The sequence below is a fragment of the Molothrus aeneus genome, chromosome Z, assembly GCF_037042795.1.
Source record: "Molothrus aeneus isolate 106 chromosome Z, BPBGC_Maene_1.0, whole genome shotgun sequence".
NCBI lineage: Eukaryota > Metazoa > Chordata > Aves > Passeriformes > Icteridae > Molothrus > Molothrus aeneus.
Genome location: NC_089680.1, coordinates 6,608,950 through 6,623,257, shown reverse-complemented (window position 1 = coordinate 6,623,257; position 14,308 = coordinate 6,608,950). Strand labels below are relative to the sequence as shown.

General features: G+C 43.1%; 1 protein-coding gene across 17 annotated transcripts in view; it reads right to left on the bottom strand.

Moving 5' to 3' along the window:
* The window catches only part of CELF4 (CUGBP Elav-like family member 4), a 712,394-nt gene that overhangs the window by 100,112 nt on the left and 597,974 nt on the right, over positions 1 to 14,308 (bottom strand). The window lies entirely within an intron of this gene.

Sequence of the window (14,308 nt, the reverse complement as noted above, 5' to 3'; positions counted from 1 at the left end):
AGACCATGGCACTGAGTGCCACATCCAGTCTTTTCTTAAACACCTCCAGGAACTGTGACTCTATCACCTCTCTGGGCAGTCCATTCCAATGCCCCATCACCTTTTCTGTGCAGAAATTCCTCCTAATGTCCAACATAAACATCATCTGGGGCAGCTTAAGACTGTGTCCTCTTGTCCTACTGCCTGGGAGAAGAAACTGACCCTCACCTGGCTACACCCTCCTTTCATGGAGTTGTAGAGAGAGATGTAGAGGCTCCCCCCTGAGCCTCCTCTTCTTTAGGCTAAACAACCCCAGATTCCTCATATATTCCTCATGGACTTATGCTACCCTTCACCAGCTTTGTTGCCCCTTTCTAGACACACTCCAGCATCTCAACATCCATTTCTGGGAGGCCCAGAAACTCAACACAGCATTTAATGTGGAGCCTCACCAGTGCCAAGTACAGGGAAAGAATGGCTTCCCTTGTCCTGCTGGCCACACTATTCCTGATATGGGCCAGGAGCCATTGGCCTTCTTGGCCACCTGGGCACACTGCAGGCTCATGTTTAGTCAGCTGCCAACCAGCACCCCCACATTCCCTTCTGCCTGGCCACTGTCCAGCCACTCTGTCCCCAGCCTGTAGCACTGCTGGGCGGGTGTTGTGGCCCAAGTGCAGGACCCAGGACCCCATCCACTGTTGGAGTCAGCCCATCTATCCAGCCTGTCAAGGTCCCTCCCTACCCTTCCACACTCCCCCAACACTGTGTGTCCTCTGCAAATCTGCTGATGTTGGACTCAACTCCCTCATCCAGATCATCAATAAAACAGGACTGGGCCCAACACTGATCCCTGGAGGACACCACTGGTGACTGGCCACCAGCTGGATGCAGCACTGTCACCACCACTCTCTGGGCTTGGCCATCCAGCCAGTCCCTAACCCAGCAAACAGTGCACCCATCCAGGCTGTGAGCTGCCAGCTTTTCCTGGAGGATGCTGTGGGAGATGGTGTCAAAGGCTTTGCTGAAGTTCAGCCAGACACATCCACAGCCTTTATCTGGTCATCAAAGGAGATCAGCTTGGTCAGGCAGGACCTGTCCCTCCTAAACCCATGCTGGCTGGTCTCACCCCTTGGCTATCTCATAGGTGTGATGGCACCCAAGATGATCTGTTCCATAACCTTGCTGCGGAACAAGGTCAAGCTGACAGGTCTGTATTTTTCTAGACCCTTCTTCCAGCCTTTCTGATGGATGCATATCACATTGGCACCTCCAGCCGTCTGGGATCTCCCCAGTGAGCCAGGACTGATGATAAATGATGGAGAGGGGCTTGGTGAGCTCTTCCACCAGCTCCCTCATCACTTTAGGGTGGATCCCACCTGGTGCCATAGACTTGTGAGCCCCTAAGTGACTCAGCAGGTCTCTTTCTGCTTCTGCTTGGATTACAGGGGGGCTGTTCTGCTTCTCATCCCTGTCTACTAGCTCAGGTTTCCAGTTGCTTCTCCCTAGAACAATATTCTTAGGAAAAGTTCTGTGAAGGTCTGGCTTTGCAGAATATATGCCTGAATTTCCTTTTCCTGCCAGCCCTATAAATCTGCTCTGATTCCTTAGGTTACTAATCTCCGCAGATGGTTAGACACCTTTTTCCTTCAAAACTGATGAATCTGGGCCTAATTTGCCAAAGTCATTAAACTGCGTTTCACTTTAAGCTTAGTGAATCTCCTGCTGGAGGCAAACATAGATTTAAGTCCTTTAACACAAGGGTGTCTCGTGTAGGTGGACCTTTACATCTTTGTTAGCTCAAATGGAGCCAGATAAAAGTTCTAGGCCAAAAATATTTAAAAAAAAATTTGTTATATTAAAATTCCAGTCTCTAAAGCTCTTGAGTGTAAGAGATCTGAATGTGCAGATCCTATAAAATACCTTCCAAAATGTCAGCCATGAACACGGAGATGCTTAAATGAGTAGGTGCTGCTGGACACTCGTCTTTTGGGCAATGACTGTATTCCTAAGTGTGACCACAGAAAGTGGTGGAAATTTTGCCTTAGCACTCCCTTTGTGACTACAAAACAGAGCTGAGAGGATGCTGACCTTCAGCAAAACAATCAGGGTAATATTTCCATGCAAGTATCCTTGATGTTAAGGCCCAAAAGCCAAAGGAAGATTTATTTGCTTTGGGCTCTGTCATCTCAGGCCATTTGGCATGATGTCCCCTAAGTCTGAAAACAAATTTGGAATTTTTTTTTGGAAATGCCTATGCAGCTCTATTGAAAAGAGGGCTGGTGAATTAGAGAGTGGGGTTTGACCCCAGCCTGGGATTTTAGGCAAGTGAAAAAGAAACTACTGTCCAATTAAACTGCAGAGCAGTGGGAATTTCTGCTAGGCAGAAATGTAATTACCCAGGCTGGAAAATGACCAAAAGACCAAGACTAACATCCCTCCCATCTTGTGAAATATGTTATTTTTCTGCACTCAGGGCTTCAATTTCATGTCTCATCTGAAAGATGAGTAGGACAGCAGTCACTAGGAGCTATTTCCACTTTACAGTCCTGAGAACTGGTTTAGACACTCTTGAGAGTGACAGAGATGGAGAGGGGAAAGGAGGCATTCATCCAGGACTGTAGTGATGGACCCTTTGATAATGCTGCTCCCTCAGTAGAGAAGATTCTTCATGCAATGTCTAAGCAGAGAGAGTTGCTGCAGGTACTTCCCTTCACAGGTCTCCGGAGCTGTTAATTTATTTGGAGTGGAAGCTTGATTTAGGTTTTATTTGCCCATACACTACTTACCAGGTGTCTTTCAGAGCTAAAGTTATTGCTTTCCACAGGGCAACAGAATCATTGAGTCCTGGTGTCACTGTACCCAATTCTAATTAGGAAGAACTCAATATATAACCCAGGTGTTAGTATGCCTCTCGAATCAAAGCCAGGTATCTGAAAAACCTAAACTTAAAAGCAGAGTTCTTCAAGCACTTTTTTTTCAAACATTTTTTCAGCTCAGTCTATGAATGATAAAAGTCCTCACAAAATCATTCACCTCCCCTAATGTATTATGAAGTGGGAGGTATTGTTACACCAACAGACTAGAGATTCTTTCCTGATGTTTAAGACTGTGAAAGCAGTAAATATTTTTTTGTCTATTTGAAGAAAAAGATAAAATTAAGAATTCAAAAGAAAGTGTTGTATATTTCCCCTTTCCAATAAGAGCAACATGGTTTGAAAGATTAGGTATGTTTAGTTCCATTAATTAAAAATATAGTTCCCCATAAAATATACTTACACAAAAAAAAGCTTAATTTTTTAAAATAAATTATGATTAAAAACATATTTGGTATATATTAATACATTATATATTTATATTTAATATATTATATAATAAATATATTAAAAACATATTTGGTAACTGCAGTATAGAGACCTATGAATGATCTTTCCATTCAGTTAAACAAGTAAGGATGAAAATAAGAGAAGTGGAATTAATCCAGGGTCATAATGTGAATTGACAATTGTCAAAGCAAAGTAGAATCTCAACCAGGTATGGAGATCCTGATGCTTCAGGACTCTGCTCACAAGAACTCGTCTTTGGCACCTCAGGATGAGGACATGAACAGCGTATGATGACTTGGGGGGAAAAAAAAGAGATGTTGAGGAAGGGCTGGCAAGCTGGGCAGATACGTTTCATCTGTTCATATGACAAAAAAGAACATTTCCATGGCACTGCATTGCCAGCAGCCTGCACATGACTGTGCTTCCCAGATCCCTGTCATGCTGCAGGACTCCAGGCTATTGTGGTGTAAACCATGCTGTTCAACTGAGATAGTAAAAGATTTGAATTTTTGGAGCATGTTTAAACTGAAGATCTCCAAGCACTGTCCAGCCATGGGCTGGACCAGATAGGCTTTAAAGGTTACTCTTAACTCAAAATTTTCTATGATTCTACAGTTAATTGAGAAAATATTCTGCTTTCAGGGGGGTGTCACCCATGCTTTAATACAGAGAAACAGATGGTCAACTGAAGCAATGAAATGGTGTAAATTCAGTGCAGCTCTCCTGGGTTTTGCTGAAATAAGAAGTTGGTTTATGTTGAAGGGTCTGCCCTTGCTGCATTCCACGCCACTAAGACTGAAACATGCCACCTTCACAACCACTATTCCTGTGAGAAGCAACCAGACAGACCTTTGGAATGGGAAATCAAACATGCTCTTCTATGTGATTTCACCTGCCAGTGGACATCTGAGGCAAAGACATTGGTGTCTGGTAGGAGGCTTCACATTCAGACTTTGTGTGAGCTTCAGCTGAGAGTCTTATTTGAAAGTCAGTGTTTTGATTCTTTGTTTTGATTCTTTGAGGACATCTTTGTCCTCTAAAAATTAAATTTGAACTTTGCAAAACCCATTTGGATAATAGCTACTGCATCACTAATGCTATGTTTTGCACAGGTATGCACATTCTACCATTTACTAAGATCTTTCTGTTTTCCTCACGAGAATGCATGCTATCAGTACTGAGCACACTCCTGAGCAAGGCTGGGAAAGAGTGAATTTAGGGGAAAAATGAGAAGCATCCAGAGTGATTTAATGCTGATCCAGAGCCTACTTAACTATGTAGGAAGCTCCCACTGATGTAAATGAGGCTTAGATCAAAAGATACAGGAAGAGAAAAGGAGGAAGAAAGAAATGCCCCCAAAGCAAGCAGAAGAGGTAAAGACAATGCTGACATCTTTCATCCTTATTAGAGGAAGGTGGTGATGCCCAGTGGAGCTACCTCCAGTAGGCCAGGAACTCCCTTGGTAGGCAGGGACTGTTTCATGTCTCCTAGGCTGGAGGCTTGTCAATGACTCTGATATCTCAGGAAGGTCATTGCCAGTGAATTATTTTAGCCCCTCAAGTGCTAATCTAACACAGATTAGACAAGAGTTGAGTGGAGCAAGAATTGTAGGGGCTGCTGTGATCACCAGGACCTAGGCAATTCCCAGGAGTGGCATGATCGTGTTCCTGCTTCCCCATGGCCACCTCCACAGCTGCAGATATAATGCCCAGCTCCCCTTGGACTTGTGAAGGGATGGGTGGGTGCCAACCAAGTATTTTTTTTTTCCCAGAAGGAGGTAATGTGGCTCACAAGCAGTTATTTCTTGTGTCCCATTTGGATGCTATGGGTCAGAGGGAGCAGGGAAGCCCAGGGAAGATGTCCAGGGATCTCTCTCATGTCCCACTAGTCACTCCAGTGTCCTGCTGGATGACTGTGTGGTTTTGGAGATGTAACTAGTCAAGAGAAGCCCATTTTTGGTGCCAGCAAATGATTCACACCCTGTGTCAGGCAGCCAGGCTGCCTGGATCTCTGCTCTAGGACCCAGAAACATGATTAATTAGTAAATTTATGAAACTATGGGAGAGGCAGGGAACACAGTCCTACAATTTTACTTTTTCTAGGAAGAATTAAGGGAAATTATGGCAACACGGGGAACCTGCTGTCCTGAAGCTTGCAGAATCAGCAGTCTTGATGGAGGTGCTGGGATGGGGTCTATGAGCTCTTTTCCCCCTCCATCCAGAGCCCACTGCTCCATGGAAAGCAAAGGTGAGCTATCAAGGGTCACTGGGCTTTGGTGGTAGAAATGGCTGCAAACTCACATGTAAGTATTACATGTCCACTACTTTTTTTCATCCTAAATGACACACACCCTTATAAATTGTGTTTAAGTAGCATATTCAAAAAATCATTCATTGCTGGAAAGAGGGCAGGCCTGCTGCTGGTGACTTATTAATGGGTTTCTAAGTTATTACTATTTTTTAATACAAGGAATGAATCTGCTGTGCTTTGCCATGAGTTAAACAAGACAGCCTTTGTGTTGCACAAGGACATTGCAAGGAATGTGTGTTCTTTAGAGAGTTCAAGATCAACAGAAAAGAGAAAAACAGGGTCAGAGTCGACATCTCGATTTTCACCCATCAATTTTTCTAATATCAATGGTGTAAAACCAGGCCCCAGCCTTCTGCATTAATTTGGGCAGGTGAACTGGCAGTGATGGTACCTCACTCTGCACTAGGCTTTTTCACTTTGGTCAATTAACTTTCAGCCAAACTCAGGTATGAGTCATGAAGGGCACTTAGATGCTGGAGTTGCATCAGCTTTCAGCCTGGATTACCTCTGAGAATGTCCTCTTTATGTTTCTGTGATCATGTAAAAGGAAAGTCTAATGGATTTTCCATTTCCTATTTTAGTTTCAAGAAGAGGAGGCTCAAGGGGAGAACCTATGGCTCTCTGTGACTACCTGAAAGGGGGTTACAAGGTGGGGACTGCTCCTTCCTACTGTGGCTGCAGTGGAAGGTCAGAGGAAATGGCCTTAAACTGAGACAGGAGTCATCCTGGCTAGATATTAGAATAAAAACCACTCTTAGGATTTTCAGGCTTTGGAATACATTGCCCTGGTGGAGTCACCATCCCTGGAGGTGTTTTAAGAGGCATCTGGATCTGGGTGATGTGGTTTAGGAGTTACATGGTGGTGCTGGGTTGATAGTTGGACTTAGAGATCTCTTCCAACTTTGATGATTCCGTGATACTGTGATTCTATTTACCCTGAGGGGCTCAGTGACTCTGTCTCTACTGACTCTCACAGTGTGGCTTTTACTAATTGAGAACTTGATCCCATGTTGGAATCTCAATGAAAGTAAATCTTGTTGGTTAATTAATACTCTGAATTGTGGTCTGTTTAATTGTTATCTGTTTGTAATATGGGTTTGTCTATGGTTCTGTTTATGTTACTAATTGAGAACTTGATCCCATGTTGGAATCTCAATGAAAGTAAATTTTGTTGGTTAATTAATACTCTGAATTGTGGTCTGTTTAATTGTTATCTGTTTGTAATATGGGTTTGTCTATGGTTTTGTTTATGTTACTGGGATGTTTTGAAGACATTTTCAGTTAGTGAGGGGGTGAACTGAAGGCTTCAACTTGGATATTCTTAATTTTGTAGTTCTTGGATGTCAATAAATATTAAGATTTAGATTATCAGGTTTTCACTGGTTATTGCTTCTCTACTGGAACCAGGAACAAGAACTGTGGTCACTTGACTAAGAACAGGCTAAACAGATAGATTAATTATGTAAAAGACTTGTTCACTCCCATACATTGTATTATTTTTTCTTTTGCTTTTCTTTTGTGTCTTGTCTATTAAGGAGACATTCAGATGATGTAATTGCAGGCATTTTGGGCATCAATCCTAAACCCTCAGCTACTCAAGACAATCTCTCTCGGGTCCTAGACCCTCTCTATCAACTGTAACAAAAGTGTAGATGACCTTGAAGTTTTATACTTTGACTGACACTTTGAAGTAATTCATCCAGCCAGGTTAACCCTGGCCTTTAGTTAGCAAACTGCTGAGTGTAGGAGCTGTCCTGTCAGAGGTTTTTATGGTGTTTAGCACACAGCAATTTTCTCTAGTAACAACAGTAACCACATTTCCAACAGCAGTAGTCTGAGAGGGTGTCTACCAGAGTTTCTGGGAGGATGAGAAGAGTGTTCTAGATAATGAGAGACCTGCAAGCACGAAGATGTGGCTCCATGCACCTGGCTCACAGATTTGGATGACTTCCTGAAGAAAGTGTCTTGCTGGAAATGGAATGCACTACAGCTTTTAAACAGCAGCCTAACTACCCCAACTTTGTGGAAGTGACAAACCCTTCTGAGCACTAAAGGCTGCCATGAGCCTGAGGGGAAAAGGGAGTGTGCAGCTGGATGTGAGTGTGTATTTGTGAAGGAGGGAGGAGCGATGAGGAAAGTTTCTCCTATGAAAGAAATGATCTAATTTGAAGCAAGTCCCTCATGGGAAGAGCTGTGACAGAGGCTGCTCTGTTCCTGTTAATTTTCACAGTGCAGCTGTCAGCGGGTCTGTAAATAGTACTCTGCGAAGCCAACGCTTCCTATCCACACATCAACCATTCAATTAACAGAAGAACAGAAGAAGGAAATAAAGTGCACCACAGCCTTCTATCACGGCTTTGATGTTTTCCAGCAATTTATGAAAGTGTACACAAATCTAATTACAAGCCCCACTGCTTCCCATTTACATGGAGCTCCTCAAGTTCAGAGCTGTTTATATCAAAATAATTGTTAAAAATACCTCAGCTGATCTACGGCATTGTGGCCCCCCACTCACCGGAGCCACCAGGCTGCTCCTCCCAGGCAGTTCTTGCCGACTCAGTGCTTTGGTGCAGCCTGCTCCTGCAAAATCTGCTTCCCCACCACTGGTGAGCGCAGCACCCGGGCTGCAGCTTCATCGTGCCCACAAAGGCCCATTTTCCTCCTTTTCTCCACCTGCTCAGAGCTCCTTCTGCAGACTCTGCGCTGCTTTCCCCTCCACCCTGAATCCACCTAAATATTCCTCTGCTGTGTTAGTGGGGGGTGAGCACAGCTGTTCAGCTGGTTTCCACAGTGGGGCTGCTTCTGAAGGCAGCCTCACAGAGCTCTGCAAAGTCATAGCTGCACCATGGGAATGCACAGCAATAACAGCAGCAATCATTAGTGCGAGCTGGGGGTGGTTTCCTTGGTGGGGTGCCTGAGCATTCCAAAGCCAGGAAGATGAGAACCAGTGCCCCGTTTGCCATTAGCTTGAAAGAGGCCACTGCACAAGACAAAGCCACTTGTAAGCTCTGGTTTAGTGCCTGGCATCCCTGCCCATGCCATGGTACTGGAACTAGATGATCTCCAGGGTCCCTTCCTACCCAAATAATTCTGTGATTCTGTGATTCTTGGGACAGTTTTTGATCCTGTCATACTCACTCTTACCTGATAAACCAAAGAGGTGACAAATTCTTCTAGGCTAAATAATGGAAAAAAATCTCTTATGGTATGAAGGGATGGACGGTACATTGGCTAAGGAAAGAAGACAATTTTTTCACCTGATCGTTACTCATGTTTGGCTGGGAATTTTTCTACTATGGGTGGACTTTCAAAGAACATGATGGACAGACACTCAAAATTAGCCTCATTCAATATGCTATGCCATTCATATTTTCTTGCTTAATAAAAAGTGTAAAGTACAACAAGTACTTTGCAAAGTACCAAGAGATCTAATCTATATGTCATCTAACAACACTGAGCTATAATTTCATAATTTGATAGTGGTGGTTCCTGGACACTGTTGATGAATTTGGTTTTGTCATTCGTGTTGATAAGAGCGGCATGGAAAAATATTTAAATGAAAGCCTCCAAGTTAACGAAGTTGTGCATTGCAACACTACTGTTTTTTCAAAGTTCAGCTAAACTGAATCTTTCTCTGAAAGGCAGACGTCTGTTCAGTGCTTGTATCCAAGTCTCACATTTTCCCTTTTCACAAAACCAAGGATTCCATCTGAAAAGTAATTTTCATGGAAAATGTTCAGCCAGCCATAGATAGACTTGGAATGCTATTGCCTGGATGCAGAGGGAATGCTGTGCTTTGACCAAGCTGCTGCAGGCTTGTGTAGTAAAACAAAGAGAGAATTTGGTCTGTGTGGTAGGAGAAGCCACCAGAAGCTTGAGGTCTTGATTGCCTTGAACACTATTAATTAAATAAAGATATGGAATGAAGATAATGTTGACAATTAGTGTGTTAAGCAAGTTCACAGCACATCTAATGGAACAGGAGTCAGGGGACTCTGCAGCAGGATGCCTGGTTTCTGAATCCCAAATTACTTTATCTGGGCAACAAACATCTAGGACAGATTTCAGTTCTCCCAGCACTGAATGTGAAGTGTTCACTTTAAGCTGCACTGGCTTTGTCTTTAGTTTTTAAGCACTGGTCCTTTTTTTGCATTCTGGTCCTTTTTTCATTCTAAGTTGCCCTTTGGATGAAGAACCACTATTTTGGAGCTGGAGTACCACAGCAAATTGATGCCTAAAATTAGCTAAAAAGCACACTTCTATTTGGGCTTGCCTATTAGTTTGACACGTTTCAAAATCTATTTCTCTAAAATAAAATTTCTCCAGAGGTATCTATTTTCCTCTATTGATTATAAGAGAAACTTAGACGACAAACTTAGATGACAACCTCAGACATGAGTTTCTTAACTTCTGGATGTCTCAAATTAGGTTTGATGAGTCCCACCTCAGGTATTCAGTCTAAGCCTGTTATTGAGTTATCCATTATAATGGGACAGGCATGCCCAGAAGGTGATATTGCCCATCCTAGCACAGAAAAAATGAAGAATGTACAAATCTCTGGAAATGTCTCTCTCACCTTTCTGCAGGAATCCTAGAAGATATTTAGCATAGGTGACAAACTTTAGGATAGTTAAAGATAAGCCAAGCACTTCACACTCTTCACTTCTTCTCACCCCTGTGCAGGAAATGTGCACAGTAACAGTACCATTCTACCCCTTCCAGGAATGAATTTATAACCGAAGAAATTCTGAGTTGCCTCAGTGGGCAAGATGGTGAAAAGGGTGCAAAAATACTCTGTCTTTTAACCCTGTGTATCTTCTGGGCAGGATAGCTGCTGTGACTGAAATGTGTGTGATTCTACTCTCTATTCCACTCTCTTGAGATCCCTCCTGCAGTGCTGCATCCTGATCTGGGGGCCCAAACATAAGAAGGAGCTGTTGGATCGAGTCCAGAGGAGACCACAAAGACGCTCAGAGGGCTTGGGCACCTCTCCTGTGAAGACAGGCTGAGAGAGTTGGTGTTGTTAAGGGTGGAGAAGAGAAGGCTCCAGGGAGACTTTACAGCATCTTCCTGTGCCTAAAGGGCTACAAGAGAGCTGAAGAGGGGCTTTTGACAAGGGTCTGGAGTGACAGGAGAGAGGGGAATGGCTTCAGACTGAAAGAGGGCAGGCTTAGGTCAGCTGTTAGGAAAAGAATTGTTACTGTGAGAGTGGTGAGGCAGTAGAGCCTGCTGCCCAGAGAAGAGCTGTGGGTGCTCCATCCCTGGCAGTGACCAAGGCCTGCTTGGATAAGGCCTTGACCAACCTGGTGCAGTTGGCAGTGTCTCTACTCCTGCTAATGGACATGTAGATGATCTTCAAGGTCCCTTTCTATTTTATGATACTTCAATGAAGTTTTGGGAAGAGTTTGTTCTGTGTTGGTGGATGGACAAGGCCACATCTTAGATTACTAATGTGTTCTGCAGAATGACTCTTGTGCAATTTGGCTGTTGTCCAGATATGAAGACATGGGGAGAAGGAGAAAACCAAGCTGAGGAGGATGCCTAGGAAGAGCATGACTGACAGGTAGAATGATAATATTGTCCACAGTGATTGAGAATGAAGGTGGAGGATAGAAAAGACAGGTTTTGGGTGGAAAAGTTCAAGAGCTCAGTTTTATACATATTGAGCTTGTTCTGACAGCTAAACATCCACCAGGAGATGGAAAGACAGACCAAGATTTTAGGTTGGACAGGAGTCAGCCCTGAAGCAGAGAAATTAGTTCTGCAAGCTGTCACTACAGCAATAGCAGCTGAATTTGTGTTGGTGGAAAAGGCTGTTAGGGACAAGACTTGGAATAGGAAGAGAAGAGAAAGATAGGAAGGGACCTGTTTATGTCCCCATATGGATGGGAAACAGAGACAGGAGGGAAGGAGTAATCAAAACTAAAAGTACAGGACATATAATTACTGTAAATATGTTACAAATACAAGCAAAAGTACATGAAGATTTTGGTCTCTTATAAAGGATGATACAGATATCCAGTAAAACAGTCTCATAAAGTTGATGAGCTAATAGAAAATATGATCTAAAAAGACAAAAAGGAAGCTCTCTTGATAGGTAGGTATAGAAGGAACTTTCTGCCTGCTCAAAAGTAGGGGATTTTGGGTAGTTTATTTCTAAAGAAAATGGATTGTGTAAAAATTGGAAAGATTTAGACTTGGTGGACCCTTAGGAGAAACAAGTGCCTTGCACAGAGAAATGGGTTTGTAATGGCTGATGGTCAGGCACCTGTCCAAGGTAAGGTTAATTAAAAAAAAAAAAAAAAGAAAGGAACTTTCATAAAAGAAAGTTGCCTTTTGAAACTATTAGGCAACATATGTTGTGTGAACAGGAAGTCACAGCAGAGCAATAATCCTGACAGCTGTGGAGAAACAGGAGTCTGCTGCAGGAACGAGCGGCCCGAGACCTGACAGGAATGATGATGGATGCCCTGCTGGTGGTACACGAGGACAAACCATGAAAATTGGCTGAGCCACAGCAACAATGTTGAGTTGGCATCACAGCTGGGCAAATGAGGCCAGTCCTGGTGGCGAGAGGAATGGAAGGGGGCTGAAGGAAGATGGCAGAGATGCCCCCCTCCTTCCCAAGCACGATGGGCTGCGTCTGCATATCACCACGAGGTGGCTGCATTTCCCTGTGAACATCCAAATAAGTCCTGAGTGACGCTGCAGGCCCCAAAGTGCCATGAAAACAAGAATGGGCACTGAGATCCTGGCAGGATTTGGCCTATCTCCTTCAAAGAGCCTTAGAAATTTTGAGACACTGTGGGGAAAAACCTGTTCTGCTCCACGTCTTCATTGAGTGTTGGTCACCCTGCAGGCCCTCACAGGTGGCATTGTTGTGGCTGCTTGTAGCTCATGGGAGACGCAAGGCAATGCCATGTAACTTAGCTTATCATGAAATTAATTTCCTCCTTGCTTTTTCTGTGAACTAGGAGTCTGTATTGTGAGGTTCAGCCAATCTGTGGAAACTTGTGAAGCTGTGAGAACTTGATTCTGAGTCTGGGATGGCCATCTAGTAAAGGACAAATTTTGTTGCTTTTTCAGATGCCCAGCTCTGGTTATTAAAGAATATTTCTATAAGAGATGTTTGAGTCAGATAAGTTAAGAGGACAAATGGTCCCATAAAATTGATCCATGAAGTGGTCAAATTCTCATGTGTTTTGTGTATCCTAAGTTCAGGTGATACCACCAGGATGGAGTCATAAGTTGTTTCCAGGTAGCTGTGAGATGAGTGTGTTTTTCTAATCCGAAGTGTTGGGAAAGTAGGAAGGGAAAGGCCTGGGGAGGAATAATGATATTTTGGGTATACGATATCTAGACAAAATCTTTAACTCTCCTTGGGTTTTGTCTGTTTTTTCATGTCTTCCTCTTGCCTTTGTCACAGGAATTTGCAGAGTTTTTGGGATGAGGACTGACTTTTTACTAAACCTTTTTGTGGTACCACACCCTACTGAATTGAAATTCTTGATGTCAGCTTATAGACTCTATCACTTTGGGTCAAAGTTTGAAAGAATGTAACTAAAAGTACCTCTTTAACCTGTCTCAGGAAAGGTGCCCATTTTATATCAGTATGGGATGTCAGCATCAAGCCCAATGTCTGTTTTTTTTTAGGAGGAGCCTTTTAGGAAGATACTCTTAAAAGTATTTAAGTACTTCAAAAAATGGAGACCCCATATTTGAGGAGACTTTTTTTGGTACCGTCACTGGTAAACATGTACCAGTTTTAAACTGATTTGTCTAAGATGGGGTTCCAAAAAATGAGATCTTGATAATTTGCTAGTTTTAGAAACCTTTTTGCTTGTAAAGAATTTTCCTTTTTCATCCCTGCAAAGATCTAGAGAAAATCTGTCGGACCCACTTTAAACTTATTTGGATAAATTCATGAATTTACATTAGAGTCTCTTACTGAAAGGGAGATTTTACACTCTCAAATATTTTTAATTGAGCTTTCTTGTATCCTTTCCAAGCTGTCAACATGCTTCTTAGCCTTCCATGATTTACACTGTGAATAATTAGTAATAAAAATAATACACTATTATAATAAACCAAAACAACTTGTTCCAGATTTTCTTCTCCTACTGACAGTGGAATGCCTTATATCCTTCTCTGTCTCATGGTGGTGCACAGATATCTATTTGCATTGAAATACAACCCCAGTTCTGTTTAATTGAACAATCAGTCTTGAAACCCCATATGACTAGAAATTTGTGCAAGTGGACTGATCCCTCAGATATTTCCAGGAAGATCCAGTAATTGGTCTGACACCAAGGTCTGACACCTTTCAAGGGGCAGGTGAAGGGGACCAGACCTATGCCCAGGTTGGTACTTTTTTGGTAACAGAGACAGGCACCCATCACTGCCGTGATTTATCTCTAGCCCCCACTACCATGATGTGAACATGCTTCTCTCTGCTGAGAGCTGGCAAAAAGTTCTTCATCCTTTGCCTAGAGACAGGCGCTCTCAGAGGAGGGAAAATGAAAAAAACCATTAGACACCAGTTTTTACTTGATTCATCCCTCTGAAAATTGAGAGGCTGTGCCCACAGCGAGTCTGACCCAAACTTTTTGGCATGTGTGAACTATATGTCTTTTTTTCAGGCCATCAAAACTGCTGGTGACAGAACACGGCACCCATTGGGGTTCTGTGCCTGTGAG